Raw genomic sequence first — 21,254 nt, 5'->3', positions numbered from 1 at the left:
CAGACACTTAACTGACTGAACCGCCCACACGCCCCAGTTCTACTACTTTTCTAGTTCTTTAATCCATCAGGACATTACTTTTACTCGTACATGTGTATATGCATACATTTACATATATACATAAAAATTGTGTGTGTGTATACACACACACACACACACATACATACATATATGAAATCAGCATTTTATTTTTCTCCAAATGTGACAATATCATAAACCATTTATTGAATTACTTATAATTGCTCAGTGATGTTTAATATTATCTTTAGTACAAAAATTAGCATATGTCATAGGCCTTTGTATGAACACTCCATTTTTTGTGCTGACTTGTTTATGTCTTCTTGAATAGCCTGTTATTTCAGTTTTTGCATTTTAATATCTCATTTTCATAACTAGCAGGATATGATCATCATGCACATGTTTTCCAACATTGATTGACTCTTCTAATGGTTTTGCTTTCAATTTAATCTCACACCACTCACAAAAGTTAATATGAAAGGGATTAAAGACTTAAATAAGACCTGAATCTGTAAAATTCTTAGAAGAAAACAGGAAAATACTTCTTGAGATTGGTCTTGGCCACAGTTTATTGAGTATGATGCCAAAAGCACAAGCAACAAAAGCAAAACTTAGTGAGACTATATCCAATTAAAAAGATTTTGTGCGGCAGAAGAAACAATCAACAAAATGAAAAGGCAGCCTATAGAATGGGAGAAAATATTTACAAACCAATCTATCTGATCAAGTGTTTAATATCTAAAATACATCAATGTATACAACTCATTACAAAACAAAACTCTGACTGAAGGGACAGAGCCTCTGAAGAGACATTTTTCCAAAGAAGACATACAGATGGCCAACAGGTACATGAAAAGGTTCTCAACAGCACTAATCATCAGGGAAATGCAAAACAAAGCCACAATGAGATATCATCTCCCTCTTGCTATATTGGCTCTCATTAAAAGACAAGAGATAGTAAGAGTTGGTAAGGATATGAAGCAGACCCTTAGGTAGTATTGGTGGGGATGTAAATTGGTGTAGCCACTGTGTAAAACAGTATGGACATTACTCAAAAAATAAAAATAAAAATAGAACTTCCATATGATCCAGCAGGCCACAAAAACAGAATCTCAAAGGGACATTTGCAGTCCCATATCCTTTTATAGCATTATTCACAATAACCAAGAGATGGAAACAACCTAAATGTTTCTTAATGGATGAAGGGATAAAGAAAATGTGATGTATACATGCAATGGAGTATTATTTATCCATAAGTAACAAGGAAATTTTGTCATTTACAACAGCATGGATGAATCTTGAGGACAATATTGTATGTTAAGTCAGACAAATAACAAATATTCTCCTTATAGTTGGAATTTTAAAAGGCTTAACTCATAGGGGTGCCTGGGTGGCTCAGTCAGTTAAGCATCTGACTCTTGGTTTGGGCTCAAGTCATGATCTCATAGTTTGTGGGTTTGAGCCCCACATCAGGCTCTCTGCTAACAGTTTGGGGTCTGCTTGGGATTCTCTCTCTTTCTCACTCTCTCTGCCCCTCCCCTTCTCTCTCTGTCTCAAAATAAATATACTTAAAAAAAAAAAAAGGCCAAACTCATAGAATGCTAAAAGAACCTGGGGACCTGGGATTGGGAATATGTTGGTCAAAGGGTACACATTTGCAGTTGTAAATTAATAATTCTGGTGACGTAATGTATAGTGATCGTAGTTAATAAAATTTGCTACACACTTGAAAGGTTCTAAGAGAGAAGATAAATATTCTCACCACACACACACACAAAGGTAATCACATGTGATGTGATTGAGTTGTTAGCTAATGCTACCTTGGTAATCATTTTGTAATATATAAGTGTATCAAATCAACACTTTGTACACCTTAAATTTATACAATGTTATATGTCAGATATATCCCTATAAAGCTGGAAAAAGGAAAAAAAAAGTTTCCTTCAAAAAAAAAGATTCAGAGAGCTTTAAACCCAACTTCTTCTGGATTTCCAATTTGAAAGAAAATCTCAGGGTGCCTGCGTGGCTCAGTCGGTTGGGCATTGGACTTTGGCTCAGATCATGATCTCAGGGTTCATGGTTTCGAGCCCTGTATCAGGCTCTGTGCTGACAGTTCAGAGCCTGGAGCCTGCTTCTGATTCTGTCTGTCTCACTCTCTATCTGACCCCCACCCCTGCCCAATGGTGCTCTGTCTCTGTCTATCTCTCAAAAAATAAATAAATGCAAAAAAAAAAAAAGAAAGAAAATCTATATAGTAACTGGAGCTGAGATTTTGTTCAAAATATAAGCTGTGTCTTTGTTTCCAGACTGTCTTCTTTAGCTCAATGTGTCAATAAGGAATGACAATTAGACAGTCAAACTTAATGGACCTGAGAGTATACTGGACCCATAGAATGAACTAAAAATGAAAAAAGTCAATGAAAAAAATAAAGATCAATTTATGTCTATGAAAGTACAGAATTTTACATCTATAACAGTATGGAATAATATTTTGTTATATTCATATAGAATATTATTTGGTATTTTTAAATTATAGTATTTGCCTTGCCATATCTCAGTCATGGTTGATTGATTTTAATTAGTTTATCAATCTGAGGTTTACCAAAGAAATAAAATACTTATTTTTTACATTTTTTTATGTTTATTTTCGAGAGAGAGAGAGCGCCAACAGGGGAGGGACAGAGAGAGTGGGAGGCAAAGAATCTCAAGCAGGCTCCAGGATCTGAGCTGTCAGCACAGAGCCCGATGGGGGATTCGAACTCAGGAACCACAAGATCATGACCTGAGCTGAAGTCAGACGCTTAACCAACTGAGCCACCCAGGTGCCCATAAAGAAATAGAATACTTTTATGTATGTAGTCTGGGAAGGTTCTGGAAAGAGAGAGTAGCTGCTCCTATCTATTCACTGTTTTACTTACTAATTTCTCTCCCACTGCTCCTATTATCCAGTTTCTACACTCAGTGCCTTTTAGGATGACCCACTACCATTTCACCAGTGCTGTGACGACCTTATTTAAGGATACTCATTTCCCATTCTCCTCCTTATTGTCTATGGAAATGTATTATTCTCTAGGTCACAGGAGGTCCTCAGGCCAGACCTAGGAAGCCTTTGCCACTGCTAATTGATCTGCCAATGCAAATGCAGTCTGGCCTGAGTCATGGTCTCATAAGCGGATCCATTGCTATTCTTTGCTCTGAGAGCTCTGAGAAGGTGAGCACAATGAAGGAGTAAGGTTTCTGGTGATCTGAGGGCTTCTGCCTGGCTTGCACAGTACAGTCAAATAATTACTGGAATAAATGTGAAACAAGGTGTGATATTTCCTGCAAGAAGGAAGAGCTCTTCTGTCCGCTTCTACCCTTATACTACTCCTGGCTACCAGATTAGGGCTTAAAGGCTTATGCAGTCCTTCGATTTTGGAAGTTTTCCCTAAATACAGCTTCGCTTATTTCCCACATCTGCATTTTCTGGGAATAAACAGTTCATCATGGGCTCCTTCAGATGTCTGCAGAGCCTGCCTGCATCTGCACCAAATAACCATAACCAGATTTGCTAAATGGGTAAAGAAGGCTGGAAGGATTTCAGAGGCATCAGGTGAAAACATTTAAAAGCCAACAGACTCAGTAAGCAGGAATGTCAGTTCCTCTGACACCCCAGGGTATTCAGACCCTTGAAGAAATTTGTAAATGTGAAACAAAAGCCCAAAGAGCATACAATGCAATGACAAAAACTGTCACTGTCCCCCCAAAAGCCGAATAGATAAAGGAAGTCCACTTTACCTGCTCTGCTACACACACACACAAACCAAGTGTTCTTTTCAAGTAGAGAAGGACAGAGAAAAATATTCTTTAGTTTGATTACTTTTTTTTAACCTCATGACTCCATACACTTGAGTTTTTATGGGAAAAGAGTAGGAATGTGTTAAGAATGGATAGAGATGGTGATAAAAATCAGAAGCGTTAACAGTCATACTATTGGCTTCTGAATGTTGTTGTTCCTTCAGCCTCTCTCTTCCACTTAGAGGTCACAGGAGATGAGGGACCTCTGATTCTGAGAAAAGCTAGTCAGGGTTAGCTTCTTTCTTCTCACCACTGTGCACGAATTCTGCAAAATTAGATTAAAAAAAACAGGCGCTGCCCTGACAGTCTATAGACAAGCTGAACTGTCCAGTTGAGGACCAAACAGACAAATCCCAAAAGGGATTGTTTTTCCTTTTATCGACAGGATGGGAAAGATTTATCGCAGTGTTGAAATAAATTGTTGAAAATCTATTTCTTAAGAAGTCTACAGTGATCTTTGTCAATCTGACTTCTGTGCACACAAGAATGCAAAATTTCTGTATAGAACTATTAATAGAACAAACGACTTGTTTTTTAAATTCTCCTTTAGTTTAACCTTTTTTTTTTTTAACACAAGTTTAGATACTTGCCTTCAAGATGGAGAAAATAAGCTAGTGATTTCCTTCCACAGAAGTCTTGAAAGGTCTTCAGCAATGTTTAGTTTTCTAGTATGCCACTAATTGAAATTAACTCTTTGGGGGTTCCTTAGAAAAAAATATTCTTAAATTATAGAGGTGCTACTACATGTTAGGATTTGTTTATTTAGGTCTTAAATTTCTACAAAACATCACTCTTGGAAAATGTCAGTGTATTGATTATCTTCCTCAGAATGATGCCATCCCCTTTTATTAGACCATGTCTAGGAGGCAATGAAAATTGATCTTATCTTATGTGACATTCAGATAAACAGTCTAGAAAAGTAGGAGAAAAAAAATCCAGAAGTTATTTAAAGCAATGTTGTAACCTTAATAATCACTTATATCAGTTCTGCAACTGCACAAATATTTCTTGGTCCTAAACTTTTGCTTTATTTAATAAAATCACTGAAATTAGATTAAAATTAGATATTATATCATATTCCTGTACTAATTGGTACAGTTCTTTTTTTATGTCTGTTTTTGAGAGAGAAAGAGAGTACGAATGGGGGAGGGGCAGAGAGAGGGAGAGCCGGAATCTGAAGCAGGCTCCAGGCTCTGAGCCATCAGCACAGAGCCCAGCGTGAGACCCAGACCCACGAACCGAACCGTGAGATCATGACCTGAGCTGAATTCGGGCACTTAACTGACTGAGCCACCCAGGCGCCCCTGGTACAGTTCTTTCTTAACTACTCAGCGATATCAGTAAATGTTAGTTTATGTTTATTGGGGGAAGCTGAAGAAAAAAAATAATTAAAATAATGAAATTGAAAATCAAAGAATGTTAAAGTTTCAAGCATGAGACAAATGATCAAAGTGACTGCATATTTGCCTTTGGGAATCTGATTTATCAGAATTTGTGGTGAGGTCCTCTTTGATGGTGCTGGCAATAACAATGGATGCAATAATGAAAGGAGGTGAGATGTTCTTACTAAGATGTGGAGGAGAGGAATTAAATTCACCAAAGTCTAAGAGGGATCCTGGCCCTCTAGTGCACAACCTCATGTTGAATATACCTGAAGCTTGAAATCAGAGACCAAATACAACAGAGGGAATCCTTTTCCCCACCAATTCCCTCTACCTTAGCTTGCTTACTTAGCTTTTTTATTTGTATTTTTTTAAGTCAAATTACGCAGGAGTAGTTGTAAATTATAGACTCCTGTAATGGGGTGAATTTTGCTTATCTGAAATTCATATAAACCTCAGGATTTGACCTTATTTGGAAAAAGGGTTGTTGCAGATGTAGTTATTTAAAAAGAAGTTATACTGGGCTAAGATTGGCTTCTGGTCCACTGTGACTGTGTCCTTATAACAAAGGGATATTTGGACACAGACAGATGTGCAGGGGACGGTACCTTCGAACCTCTAGAAGCTTAGAGGAAAGGTATGGAAGAGATTCTCCCTCACAGCCCTCATGAGGAGCCCTTGCAGAATTCTTCATCTCAAACTTCTAGGTCTCAGAACTGCAAGACAATACATTTTTGATGTTGAAGCTGCTTACTATGTGGTGCTTTGTCAAGAAAGCCCTAGAAAACTACTGTAACTCTCTAGACATAGTCTCCCTGTATCACATTTCCCAAACTTATCTGATCATCAGAATTCTTTGTAACTTATAAAAGTATAAACTCTGGTGGAAACCTTCACAACAGATTCCAATTCAGTATGTTTGGGGTGGGCCTAGAAATCTTTATTACAACAAAATAGCAATCAAACTACAAAGCTCTGGTCTGGGAGCACCTGGGTGGCTCAGTTGGTTGTGTGCCCAACTCGATTTTGGTTCAGGTCGTGATCCCAGGGTCATGGAATGGAGCCCCGAATCAGGCTCTGTGCTGAGTGGGGAACCTGCTTAAGATTCTCTCTCTCTCTCTGTCTTCCCCTCTTTTGTGCTTACATGCACTCACTGTCTCTCTCACAAATAAAACAAACAAACAAACAAAAACCCTGGTCTGTGGTTCTGATGCAAAGTTAGATTTGAGAACCTCTATTCAAGAAAACAGTATTGAGAGAAGTTTTCAAGTGAAAAAAAAAAGTTCTAGTTCTCTAATTTACTTGGTGAGGTTAAAAAATTATTATTTTTGTTTCTAGGCCTTAATTGTCTCTTCTGCAAAAGGAGAAAGTTGGGGGCACTTGGGTGGCTCAGTTGGTTGAGTGGCTGACTTTGACTCAGGTCATGATCTTGCAATTCATGAGTTCACACCCCACATGGGCTTGCTGCTGTCAGTGCAAAGCCCACTTCAGATCCTGTGTCCCCCTCTCTCTCTGCACCTCGCCCACTTGTGCTCTCTCTCTCAAAAATAAAACATTTTTTAAAGAGAAAGTTGGACCTTATAAAAAGCAGAAATTGGTAGTCAGTGGTGTTATCATTAATACTTGTCTATTTTGATCAATAACAAGGATATGCACAGTGTTTAGAGGCAGCCATTGTTCAGTAGGTTACTCTGGCTTTTCCAGAGCTGGGTTGGTCCTGCCCCAACTCTGCAAGTCCTTCAAGCCTGGTGGAGGGGACCAGTCCCTGGCTCTGAGCACTCAGTGGTCCTTGGGGCAAGCCACCATGAGCAAATGAAAGGCACCACAGGAGATGCTTAGTGGGGGAGTCACCAACATGCTCACAGAACTTGCAGACTTTGAGAAGAAGGTGAACCAGGCCATCCATAAGTACAATGCTTACCGAAAAGTAGCATCTGTGATAGCAAATATCCGTACAAAGTGAAGAGTGGAGCAGAAGCTAAGAAATTGCCTGAAGTAGTAACAAAAATTGCTGACAAGATTGATACGTTTTAGTGGCTGAAAAATTGTAAAAGCTGGAGAAGATGCAGTAGGATGATACGTTCATCTATCAATTTACTGACTCGGGTTGGTGGCATTGGTCCATCTGCTGCAAGGAAGTTTATAGATGAAAGAATTTACATTAGAAGGTCTCGGAAAAAAAATGAAAATTAGTTGAACCATGATCGGTGAATTGGCCTGAAATATCTTGAGGAGTTTGAGAAAAGAATTTATCCTGAAGAGATGTCACAAGAGCAAGACATTGTACTATTTGAAGTTTAAGAAGTGGATTCTGAGGGGTGCCTGGGTGGCTCAGTCAGTTAAGCCTCTGACTCTTGATTTTGGCTCAGGTCATGATCTCATGGCTTGTGAGTGCGCTGACAGTGCAGAACCTGCTTGGGATATTCTCTCTCTCTCTCTCTCTCTCTCTCTCTCTGTGTGTGTGTGTGTGTGTGTGTGTGTGTGCATGTGTGCGTGTGTGTGTCTATCCTTCGCCTGCTTGCACTCTCTCTCAAGAAAAAAAAAAGTGGATCCTGAATACGTTATAAGAGTCCGTGGCAGTTTCAGAAGAGGTGAAGAGTTCATTGATGATATGGATGTCCTTCTGACCCATCCAAGCTTTACCTCTGAATCAACCAAACAGCCAAAGCTGTTACATTGTGTTATGGAGCAGTTATAGAAGGTCCATTTTATTACAAGTACTCTGTCAAAAGGTAAAACAAAGTTCATGAGTGTTTTCTAGCTTCCCAGTAAAAATGATGAAAAGGAGTATCGATACAGGAGAATTGATACAAGGTTGATACCCAAGGATCAGTATTACTGTGGTGTTCTCTGTTTCACTGGGAGTGATATTTTCAATAAGAATAGGAGAACTCATGCCCTAGAGAAGGGCTCTTCAATCAATGCATACACAGTCTGTCTCTGGGGAGTCGCTGGAGCTGCTGGAGAGCCTCTATCAGTAGATAGTGAGGCATCTTTGACTACATCCAGTGGAAATACCAAGCACCCAAGGATCGAAGTGAATGGTCCTATTCTTCATCCCAGGCACAGCTCAGCTCAACAGGAATCTTGATTTCCTTCTTAACCTTTGGTATGTAAGGGTCTCTGGTGTTTTTAAATGATTGTTTCTTCTTCATGCTATAGCTTGCACTGTACTCAATAAAGCGTCTTGTACTATTAAAAAAAAAAAAAGACTATGTCCAGTGTTTCATCCGCCATCATGCAGGTGCCAGTTAGTAACCACCATTTCCCTTCATAGGTCAGGTTTCCCATGAAACAGACTCTGAGTTGAAGTACATGTGGCTTGTTGGAGAATGAAGAAATTATGGTGGGCAGACAGAGAGGTAGAACTATCATGGAGTCACCACCGTGCTCTCAGACAATCCCACCATTGACCCTGATGTATGCCTTTCGAGATGCCTTCTCAATGGAGTTGAGTGGACACAGACTGTGGACCTCCATATGTGGCAGCCATCCCTTGCATGTGGGTTGCTTTTAGAGAAGGAGCAGGGCCTGGCTGAGGCAGCTTCCTTCAGTTGAAGAAAATTTTTAGCTAGGAACCAGACGGAGGGAGGTCAGCAGTCATTGGTCTCCGTAGCTGGTGAAAGGAGTTTCTCAATCCCAAAGATGAGTGGTCTCTTGGAGGCTCATCCCAGCATCTGATACTATTTACCTCTTGTACCAGTTGACTCTACTTGCTTTGTATATTGGCTCAGTCTGAGAACAGCTGCCCCAGGACTGTGGTGGTTCTGCCCTCCTAGGCTGTATAAAGAAGTAGAAGATGAGTTGGATGAACTATACCCCTCACCTCTCGGAGCTTACACCCTGATGTTTGTGATCTCTTCCCTCACTCTACCATCCAAAATTTCTTCACCTGTTGTTCCTGCCTCTGCTGGGCTTTGTGACTTGCCTGGGGACATAAGCTCTGACCACCTAGGCATTTTCAGGCCATGGCCACTGCACTGCTCCCTTTACCATCATCATTGGACAAAGAAATGTCAAGAACTGTCCTCTGGGAATCACCTGGCATCCTGAGTGATACACCACAGTACTTGCTACCCATTGTCTTAAGATTGTCTTACTTTTATTTTTTCCTAACATTGGTATGCATATATAGGATATTTATGCTCCCTGCTCTTTACATAATGAACGTGGGCAAAAGACCATAGTTACTATATGTGGAACTTTCATGGGAGAAACATTTGAGGACTCCTCCCATGATATGTTTCTCTTATGTGAATGTGAAGATTGTTGTTGTAAATAGCTAGGTTCTCAAGTTCTTGGAAGCAGCTGTGATGGCAGACAGCAAAAACTGGGGCACTGTCACCTGTCACATGAGAGAAGTGGTTTTTTCTCATTTTTATATCATCTTTTTTTTTTATATGAAATTTATTGACAAATTGGTTTCCATACAACATCCATTGCTCATCCCAAAAGGTGCCCTCCTCAATACCTATCACCCACCCTCTCCTCCCTCCCACCCCCCATCAACCCTCAGTTTGTTCTCAGTTTTTAACAGTCTCTTATGCTTTGGCTCTCTCCCACTCTAACCTCTTTTTTTTTTTCCTTCCCCTCCCCCATGGGTTCCTGTTAAGTTTCTCAGGATCCACATAAGAGTGAAACCATATGGTATCTGTCTTTCTCTGTATGGCTTATTTCACTTAGCATCACACTCTCCAGTTCCATCCACGTTGCTACAAAAGGCCATATTTCATTTTTTCTCATTGCCAGTAGTATTCCATCGTGTATATAAACCACAATTTTTTATCCATTCATCAGTTGATGGACATTTAGGCTCTTTCCATAATTTGGCTATTGTTGAGAGTGCTGCTATGAACATTGGGGTACAAGTGGCCCTATGCATCAGTACTCCTGTATCCCTTGGATAAATTCCTAGCAGTGCTATTGCTGGGTCATAGGGTAGGTCTATTTTTAATTTTCTGAGGAACCTCCACACTGCTTTCCAGAGCGGCTGCACCAATTTGCATTCCCACCAACAGTGCAAGAGGGTTCCCGTTTCTCCACATCATTCAGAATTAATGTTGGAACTAGCTGGGAAAGATTCAAGCACTGTCTCACATTGTGAGATACGTAATATTAATTTTTTAAAATCCTCTGTTTTACATGCTAAATTATCTATCTTAAGCTATCCTAGGACTCCAAAGCGACATAGCTACTCAGGCTCAGATATTGGTAATGAACATGAACATTAATTCCATATTATATATTATATTTAATTCCATATTGTATATATTTTAAAGAGAACTATCTATCAAGGCCCCAATATCACTAGCATGAAGGGAAAAGAAATGTGATCCAAACAACTCAAATATTTTGTTCTTTATGTTTTTACCTTCTCTGGATTTGAGAAGTATATTCTACCTTGTAAACCCACAAAGCCTTAGAGGATAACTCTAAGTGATTGGTTTATCACTCTGTCATGTTGGCAAAGTTTATTTCCAAACGTTAACAAGAAAGCACATGATTACATGTTGCAATAAATAGGAAATATGTTCCCTAGTGAAAATGAAACATCTTTGTATATACTACCCTAATCATTTCTCTCAAGGCTCCTTACAGCATTTTATCAATCTTAAGTTTAAAACCAGTGATGAATCTCAGTCCTGTTCCTCACATGTAGTTGAATAGTTTCTCTCTTTTTAATATTTATTTATTTTTGACAGAGAGATAGAGCAAATGAGGGGCAGAGAGAGAGAGAGGGAGGCAGAGGATCCAAAGTGGGCTCTGTGCTGACAGTAGAGAGCCTAGTGTGGGGCTTGTACTCACGAACCGTGAGATCATGACCTGAGCCGAAGTCGGATGCCTAACCCACTGAGCCACCCAAGTGCCCCAAATAGCTTCTTTTTTCTATGAGGAGCCACTTTTGTGTTTACCTTACTGAATGCAAATTATAAACAAAGTGCATTCCAAAATATCCTTCTGTTAATCAGACATCTCATGCTCAGAACATATTTGCCTAAGGGTCAAAGTTGTATTTAATGCTTTTATAAATCAATTTTTCAAGACCTGTTTTCTCACATGGCTAATGATGTAAACATAACCGCAACATCATATATAAAACTATTAAAAAGCACTTTGTGAACCAAGTTTTAAATTATGTGAACTAAATTTTGTGGTCTAATTCCAGTGCTGAGCTATTATAATATTTTGAATTTCAAACAAACCTTGTCACGAAAAACAAACAAGTAATACCCATCCTTTTTTCATGCCTTCCTTCCCTCACTTCTTTCATTTTCCCACTCTCTTCCTTGAAATCCTTCTCTTTCTTCCTTCTTTAAATAATTATTGAGATTGAATTATGTGTTTGGTCCTGTGCCAGGCTCTAGAGGTACACAAATGAATGGAGCTACCCTTCCCTTAAAGAGCTCGCAGTGGTAAGCTAGGCAAAAACATATGTAAGTAGCAAGTGTGCGATTGAACCCCTGCAATACAGTGTGCTAAGCATAATGGTAAGAAGATGCATTTATATATATATATTTTCTTTTTGTTAAATATGACTAATAGAACATTTAAAATTACATATATAGTCCACATTTTGTTTCTACTGAACAGAACTGAACTAGAATATGGACTTCTTAAAAATGTTTATGTATCTATTGCTCTTAAAAAAATAAATCCAAGTTAGTTAACATGTACTGTAATAATAATTTCAGGAATAGAATTTAGTGATTCATCACTTACATATAACACCCACTGCTCATCCCAATAAGTACCCTCCTTATTGCCCATCACCCATTTAGCCCATCCCCCCACACAACAGCCCTCCAGCAACCCTCTGTATTAAGTTAGTTCTCTGTATTTAAGAGACTCTTATGTTTGTTTCCCTCTCTGTTTTTATATTATTTTTGCTTCACTTCCCTTATGTTCATCTGTTTTGTACCTTAAATTCTACGTGAGAGAAATCGTATATTTGTCTTTACCTGACTGACGTATTTCAGTTAGCATAATACACTCTAGTTCCATCCACTGTTGTTGCAAATGGAAAGATCTCATTCTTTTTGATTGCTGAGTAATATTCCATGGTATATATACACTACATCTTTTTTATCCATTCATCAGTCAATGGACATTTGAGGTATATCCATACTTTGTCTATTGTCAGTGGACATTGTAAACATTGGGGTGCATATGCCCCTTCAAATCAGCACTCCTGTATCCTTTGGATAGATATCTATTAGTGCAATTGCTGGGTCATAGTGCAGTTCTATACTTAATTTTTTGAAGGACGTCCATATTTTTTCCAGAGTGGCTGCACCAGTTTGCATTCCCACCAGCAGTGCAAAAGGGCTCCTCTTTCTCCACATCCTCGCCAACATCTGTTGTTGCCTGACTTGTTAATGTGAGCCATTCTGACAGGTGTGAGGTGGTATCTCATTGTGGTTTTGATTTGGATTTCCCTGATGGTGAGTGATGTTGAGCATTTTTTCATGTGTCGGTTGGCCATCTAGATGTCTTTGGAGAAGAGTCTATTCATGTCTTTTTCCCGTTTCTTCACTGGATTATTTGTTTTTTGGGTGTTGAGTTTGAGAAGTTCTTTATAGATTTTGGATACTAACCCTTTATCCGATATGTCATTTGCAAATTTCTTTTCCCGTTCCACCAGTTGCCTTTTAGTTTTGCTGATTGTTTCCTTCACTGTGCAGAAGCTTTTAATCTTGATGAGGTCCTAATAGTTAAATTTTGCTTTTGTTTACCTTGCCTCCAGAGACATGTCAAGTAAGAAGTTGCTGTGGCTGAGGTCGGAGAGATTGTTGCCTGTTTTCTCCTCTAGGATTTTGATGGCTTTCTGCCTTACATTTAGGTCTTTCATCCATTTTGAGTTTATTTTGTGTATGATGTAAGAAGGTGGTCCCCATTCATTCTTCTGCATGTTGTCCAGTTTTCCTACCACCATTTGCTGAAGAGATGGTGTTTTTTCCATTGGATATCCTTTACTGCATTGTCAAAGATTAGTTGGCCATACATTTCTGTGGGTCCATCTCTGGGTTGTCTGTTGTGTTCCATTGATCTATGTGTCTGTTCTTGTGCTACTACCATACTGTCTTGATGATTATAGATTCGTAATACAGCTTGAATGTCCAGAATTATGATGCTTACAGCTTTGGTTTTCTTTTTCAGAATTGCTTTGACTATCCAGGGTCTTTTCTGGTTCCATACAAATGTTAGGATTGTTTGTTCTAGCTTTGAGAAGAATGCTGGTGCAATTTTGATTGGGGATGCATTGAATATGTAGATTGCTTTGGGTAGTATCAACATTTTAACAACATTTGTTCTTCCAATCCATGAACTTGGAATGTTTTTCCATTTGTATGTGTGTGTGCTGTCTTCAGTTACTTTCATAAACTTTGTATAGTTTTCAGTGTATAGATTTTTCACCTCTTCGTTAGGTTTATTCCAGGTATTTTATGTTTTTTGGTGCAGTTATAAATGGGATCAATTCCTTGATTTCTCTTTCTGCTGGTTAACTATTGATGTATAGAAATGCAACTGATTTCTGTATATTGATTTTATATTCTGCAACTTTCCTGAATTCACAGATCAGTTGCAGCAGCTTTTTGGTGGAGTCTTTTGGGTTTTCCACATAAAGTATCATGTCATCTGTGAAGAGTGTACGTTTGACGTCCTCCTTGCCACTTTGCATGCCTTTTGTTTCTTTGTGTTGTCTTATTTCTGAGGCTAGGACTTCCAACACTATGTTGAATAACAGTGGTGAGAGTGGACATCCTTGTCATGTTCCTGACCTTAGGGGGAAAACTCTGTTTTTCCCCATTGAGGATGCTATTAGCAGTGGGTCTTTCATATATGGCCTTTATGATCTTGAGGTATGATCTTTTTATCCCAACTTTCTTTAGGGTTTTTATAAAGAAAGGATGCTGTATTTTGCCAAATGCTTTTTCAGCACCTATTGAGAGGGTCATGTGGCTCTTATCCTTTCTTTTATTATGTGATGTATCACATTCATTGATTTGTGGATTTTGAACCAGCCCTATATCCCAGGAATAAGTCCCACTTGATTGTGGTGAATAATTATTTAAATGTTGTATTTGGTTTGCTAGTATCTTGTTGAGAATTTTTGCATACATGTTCTTTAGGGAAATTGGTCTGTAACTCTCCTTTTTGTGGGGATTTGTCTGGTTTTGGAATCAATGTAATGTTGACCTTGTAGAATGAGTCTGGAAGTTTTCTTTCCATTTCTTTCTCTTCTTTCTTTCTTTCTTTCTTTCTTTCTTTCTTTCTGTCATTTTCTTTTCTTTTTTTTTTCTTTTTTTTTTCTTTTTTTTGGAACATCTTCAAAAGAATCGATGTGAAGTCTTCTTTAAATATTTTTAGAATTCCCCTGGAAAGCAATCTGGCCCTGGTCTCTTGTTCTTTTGGGAGATTTTTGATTATTCAATTTCTTTACTGGCAATGGGTCTTCTCAAATTTTCTATTTCTTCTTGTTTCATTTTGGTCGTTTATATATCTCTGGGAATGTGTCACTTTCTTTCACACTGCCCAATTTGTTGGCATATAGTTGCTCATAATATTCTCTTATAATTGTATTCCTGCAGCGTTGGAATTTGTAATCTCCTTTTTCATTCGTGATTTTTTTTTATTTGGGTCCTTTCCTTTTTCTTTTTGATGAATCTGATTAGGGGTTTATCAGGTTTGTTAATTCTTTAAAAATCCAGCTCCTATTTTTTTTTGTTTGTTTGTTTATTTTGTTTTCTGTTTCTTTTTAGATATCATTGATTTTTGCTCCAATCTTTATTATTTCTTCTCTTCTGTTTTTGGACTTTGTTTGCTGTTCTTTTTCCAGCTCTTTTAGGTGTACTCTTAGAATGTGTATTTGAGACCTTTCTTCCTTTAGGAAGGCTTGGATTGCTATAATTTCCCTCTTATGACAGCCCTTGCTTCATCCCAGAGGTTTGGGGATGTTGTGTTTTCATTTTCACTGTTTTCCATGTACTTTTTAATTTTATCTTTAATTTCTTGGTTGACTCATTCATTCTTTAATAGGATGTTCTTTAATATCCAAGCATTCATGATCTTTCCAAACGTTTGCTTGTGGTGGATTTTGAGTTTAATAGTGTTGTGGTCTTAAAATATGCAAGGCACGATCTCGATCTTTTTGTCCTTGTTGAGGGCTGATTTGTGTCCCATTATGTGATCTATTCTGGAGAATGTCCCATGTGCACTTGAGAAGAATGTGTATTCTGTTGCTTTGGGATGAAACATTCTGAATATATCTGTTAAGTCCATCTGGTCCAGCGTGTCATTCAAAGCCATTGCTACCTTATTGATTTTCGGCTTAGATGACCTGTCTGTTGCTGTAAGTAGGGTGTTGAAGTCTCCTACTATCATGATATTATTAGAAATGAGTTTCTTTACGTTTGTGATTAATTGATTTCTATATTTGGGTTCTTTCATATTGGGGCATTAATATTTGCAATTGTTAGATCTTGACAGATAGACCCCTTAATTATGATATAACACTCTTCTTCATCTCTTGTTACAGTCTTTATTTTAAAATCTAGTTTGTCTGACATAAATATGGCTACTCCCCCTTTCTTTTGATGACCATTAGCATGATAGATGTTTCTCCATCCACTTACTTACAATTTGCAGGTGTTTTGAGGTCTAATATGAGTCTCTTGTAAGCAGCATATAGATGAGTCTTGTTTTCTTATTCATTCTGATATCATATATCTTTTTTTTTTCAACGTTTATTTATTTTTTGGGACAGAGAGAGACAGAGCATGAACGGGGGAGGGGCAGAGAGAGAGGGAGACACAGAATCGGAAGCAGGCTCCAGGCTCTGAGCCATCAGCCCAGAGCCTGACGTGGGGCTCAAACTCACGGACCGCGAGATCGTGACCTGGCTGAAGTCGGACGCTTAACCGACTGCGCCACCCAGGCGCCCCTAATATCATGTATCTTTTTATTAGGATCTAGTTCATTGACATTTAGAGTGAATACTGAAATATATGATTTTAGTGCTATTGTGTTGTCTGTTGAATTGGTGTTTCCGGTGATGTTCTCTGGTCCTTTCTAGTCTTTGTTGTTTTTGTTCTTTTTTGTTTTTCTTTGTCTTTTTACTGATCAAATGTCCCCATTTAAAATTTCTTGCAGGGCTTGCTTAGTGTTCCCAAACTCCTATAGTTTTTGTGTGTCTGGAAAACTCTTCATCTCTTTTTCTATTTTGAATAACTGCCTTGCTGGATAATGAATTCTTGGCTGCATATTTTTCTGATTCAGTACATTTATTTGTATCCTGACATTCCTTTCTGGCCTGCCAAGTTTCTGTGGATAGGTCTGCTGTGAACCTGATCTGTCTTTTCAAGGTTAAGGACTTTTTTATTTCCCTTGATGCTTTCAATATTCTTGTCTTATCTGTGTATTTTCTGAATTTGACTATGATATGCCTTGTTCATGGTCAGTGTTTGTTGAATCTAAATGGAGTTCTCTGTGCTCTTGGATTTTCATGTCTGTGTCCTTCCACTGGATAGGAAAGTTTTCCACTATAATTTGCTCACACTAACCTTCTGCCCTTTTTTCTCTCTTCATCTTCTGGGACTTCTATGATCCAGATGTTCTTTTTAATAAGTCACTGAGTACTCTAAGTCTCACATCATGATCTTTTGCTTTTGTTTCCCTCTTTTTTTTTCAATATATGAAGTTTATTGTCAAATTGGTTTCCATGCAACACCCAGTGCTCATCCCAAAAGGTGCCCTCCTCAATACCCATCTCCCCCCCCCTCCCTCCCACCCCCCATTAACCCTCAGTTTGTTCTCAGTTTTTAACAGTCTCTTATGCTTTGGCTCTCTACCACTCTAACCTCTTTAATGTTTCCCTCTTTTTTACAGCTCCATTCTACGTAAGTTTGTTTTCTAAATCGCTGATTCACTGGTCTGCTTCATTCATCCTTGGGGTCGTGGCATACATTCGAGATTTCATCTTGGTTATATTATAGCATTTTTAATTTTGTCCTGACTAGATTTTCTTTTATCTCCATAGAAAGGGATCCTATGCTTTTTTTCTACCCCGACTAGCATTCTTATTATTGTGGTTCTAAATTCTAGTTCAGACATCTTGATTGTATCTGTGTTGATTAAGCCCCTGGCTGTGATTTCTTCCTGTTCCTTTTTTGGGGGTTAAATTCCTTCATTTTGTCATTTTGTAGGAAAAAAAAATAATAATAAAATAAAAAATTAAAATTAAAAAATTAAAAAGAAAACAAAAAATCAAATAAAGGAAGCTAGATCCTTGGTGCATTTTTGGTCTGCTTGTTGAAGGAAGCTACACAGAACACAGAAAAGGAAAAGATAAAATGAAGTAAGAAAAATACTTAAAAATTAAAAAAAATTCATATAATAAAATAGAATAAAATGAAATAAAATGAAATAAAATTAAAAATTAAAAAATAAGAAAGTAAAATATATGAAAATAAAAATATTTTTTCTCCTTCAGTATCCAAGAATGAGGAAGAAAAGCAAGAAAGAAAATTTAAAAGAAAAAAAAGAAAACAATTTTAGCAAAAACAGAAGCAAAGAAAATGAGCCAATATATGAACCAGCAAACAGAATGAAACCCAAATGAAGTTATGTCCAGTTTTCCCTAGAACTGAAACTATGAAGCCTTCTATAGTCTGTACACTAAGCAGATGGAGTGACTTGTGCTGATCATCTAGGGGATGAGCTTGCGCGTGCATGCAACATGCACGAGAGAGGCGGAAATGGCCTCACCCAGCTCCTTAGTGTCTGGCACAGGAACTTCACAGTCTCACAGACCCTCAGTCAAGAACCCGCCCTTTGTCTCAGGCCTCTGTCCACTCCCCACCTCTACCCTGTGTCCAAGCCATCAGCCTGTCAGGCGCACCTCCTTTCAGAGTTTTATCTCAGGTGGGTTTGTGTTTCAAAGCCCCACACTTCAGAGACCTCTGTGGCTTGGACCCACTCTGTTTCTCTGAGAGAGGGTCTCTGAGTGGGTGCTAGCTTGTCCCAGAAAACATTCATGCATTCACACAGCAGCGTAGGTTCAGAGATTATGTCAAACCACTACACACAGCCAGCGCCAGCTTTCACTGCACTCTGGCGCCTTTGTTCCAATACTAGCAAATGTGGCTGCTCTCTGGGGTCCACTGGGACCTTTGCCTGTGGAGAGGCCATATGGCCTCTCCAAAGTGCACTCCAAACAGGGGAACCACTTCTCCCTGTGTGGCACACGGATCCCTCAGACCCTGCTGCCTGCTCCTGGGGATTTGCCCTACTTCATTGCCACAACACTGTCAGGCACTGAGCTCCAGAATTTCTGACTCTGCGCTTCCCTGTTTATAGAGTTCTAATGGTGTTGAAAAACTCTCTTTTCTCCCCATCATTGCTTTTGAGGAACAGATTTCTTGTTCAGTCCCCTGTGAGTGTTTTCACTTTCTGTTTCTCTCCAGCTACTTTCAGGGGAAGTGCTTTTCCTGTGCTCACTCAATGTGCCGTACTCCCCACCCCCCTTTTTCTGTCCTCTCTCTGCAAAAGAGGCTTTCTACCCTCTGTGGCTTTTCTCTCCCCCAGTGCACCTCTTTGCACCACATACCTGCTGAGTTCTGTGGCTCCAGTTATGCAGATAATTGGGTTCATCCTTAGATCGATTTCCTAGGTGTTCAAAATGGCTTGGTGCTGATCTACCTACATTTCACCGACGAGAGAAGCTCAGGGTCTCCATGCTTCTCCACCATCTTAACATCTTACAAGATGCATTTAAAAAAGGGGAGGGAAACATCCTAGTCTTAGAAAACATTGCCCAAAAGATAATGCCCTAACCTAACTAAGATGAGAATTTTTTTTTCTTCTGTGTTTGTTTTTCCATGTGAGAAAATAGGAACATTACATTATAGGCAGAAAAAAAACAAACACAAAAGTGCAGAGATGATAATGCCAGTAAAGTATGACATATTTGGGAAATACAAATTTCCCTTTATCACTAGATTCAGCCCCCAGTTGGAGAGGGTCTAAGTTCAAGCTTCAGAGGCAAATGAGCTAGATTGAAGAGGTGGAGCTGTAATGCTTGGGTTATTGGGTTTCATCTCATTGGCAAAAAGGATCAACAGAGTTGTTTCATGTATGAGTGACAATACCAGGCCTGGTGTGTGTGTCTGTGCACACACGTGTATGTACACACACACACACATAGGAAAATAGAATTTGATGACAGTTACTAGGGTGAGTTATAAAGTTGGGGAGTTAGCTAAGGTGGAAAGCAAAGATGCCAGTTAGGAAGTTGTTGTAAATTTTCAGGTAAGAAACTACAAAATACCCTGGACGTTGTCTTTTATGAAGACTGGTAATGTAGCAGTGAGAGAAAGTTAGAGTTCATGGTTTAGTCGTTCATTTCCAACTTGGAAAGCTGAGTGGATAGTACAGCCATTCTTCAAGATAAGACACTCACAGAAGGAACAAAAGCCATCTTAGGACTCTTTGAATTTGTAGTCTTTGTAAAGGGACATATAATTGGCATGTTAGTGGTTTTTGTGATTTTTTGTTTTGTTTTGTTTTTTAATGTTAGGAAGTTTCTTTGGCCCTGTATAATTTTTTCTCCTGTTTCAGGTATGTCCAGCATAGCAGTGTAGCCTGCTTTATGTTCCTCTGTGTAACTATCACCACTGGAAAGGGTGATATAAAAGGTGTTTAGTGTGCTTCACGTGATACTCAGCATGCGACTTTGTGCAAATAGATCCACGATACCTCTGGGTGAAGACCTTATCATGAGCTACCGTGAAGTTATCCAGAAATGGACAATGACAGGTTTTTTAGCAAGCTGTCACCAATTTTCCTTCTACTTTCTCGCTATCATCGAGTATAACACCTCTGACTTTAAAGTGTTTTACAATTGGTAACTCATGTATCTTCACACCCTTCCTGTGAAACACAATTGTGATGAGACAACTTGCTATGTTTTGAGAGGCAGGTGAGGAGAAACAAAAATTCAGACAATTGTTTATCTCTTTAGTAAAGATTCAAGGGGAGAATTATTACAGGACTCTTCATTTCTGATAGAATTATTTCAGAGCCCACTTCTTTACTTCAGTGCAATGTCTGGAAATCATTCCTTCACTGTTACAGTCTCTAATCAGTTTTATCAATAAAAAAAAATCTAAGCATAATAGTTACTCATGCCAGAAGAAAGGCATTTCTGAATGACATAACTTCATGTTTCTCTTATTTTCATCTCAAGCAAAGTGACAGAAGCTCTACTTTTCCTGAAACTCTTGAATCGTATCTTAGGTCCTTTTCTAAGAAAACCGCACAAGTGTATGACACAGAGCTTTAAGGAAAACTATAGTGAGATAAGATTTTTAAAATCACTTATTTGCATATTACTTGAGATACATAAACAGCATGAGCTTTTTCAGTTTCTCTTACTTGTGAAGAGTCAGAGCTCTGATGGGCTCATTTATCTTTGAATCCAGGAATACCTCATTCTTAATGTTCTTATTCCAATAATTGCTACTGTTCAAAGTGCTGATTGACTCAGATACAATAGAATTTTCTCAATTCTTGTACATCAGGGAAACACATGTTAATTAAGCAGAGTTCAGATTTTCAGATGCTCAAGCTTTAGGACTTGATTGTGCTGGTACACATGGGTCATTATTCCAAGAGTGACTTTCAAAACAAACATTGTGTTCCACATTAAAGCATTAAACCTCAGATACTCACTGAATGACTCACTCAGCAGCTGGAATACAGCTGGGATGCTGCCAGAAGTGAAGAAAACAAGGGAGTGGGAAATTTGTCATCAGAGGCAGGAGTTCATATTAGCTCATAGTTTGAGTGCAGGTTGGCCTGGGTAGCCAGGCATGCTCAGTCTAAAAGGAGCTGTTAATTCCAATTCCAGTTCTATCTCTTTTTAACTGTGTAGCTTTGGGTATCAATTAACCTCTCTGATACTCTGTTTCCTGCTACGCAAATATTGAATATTTGGGTCAGCACGTTGTCTCAACAAAA

The 21,254-nt window shown here is 38.6% G+C and overlaps 1 long non-coding RNA gene and 1 pseudogene across 1 annotated transcript in view; both read left to right on the top strand.

The window, feature by feature from the left end:
* The window catches only part of LOC123386806, a 536,021-nt gene that overhangs the window by 63,118 nt on the left and 451,649 nt on the right, over positions 1 to 21,254 (top strand). The gene's annotated exons all lie outside the window — the stretch shown is intronic.
* On the top strand, positions 7,042 to 9,723 carry LOC101085135 (annotated as a pseudogene).

This window comes from Felis catus, chromosome B4, assembly GCF_018350175.1.
Source record: "Felis catus isolate Fca126 chromosome B4, F.catus_Fca126_mat1.0, whole genome shotgun sequence".
NCBI classification, from domain to species: Eukaryota; Metazoa; Chordata; class Mammalia; order Carnivora; family Felidae; genus Felis; species Felis catus.
Note: the sequence above shows the minus strand (reverse complement) of the source record. Positions and strands in the feature narration are given on the sequence as shown.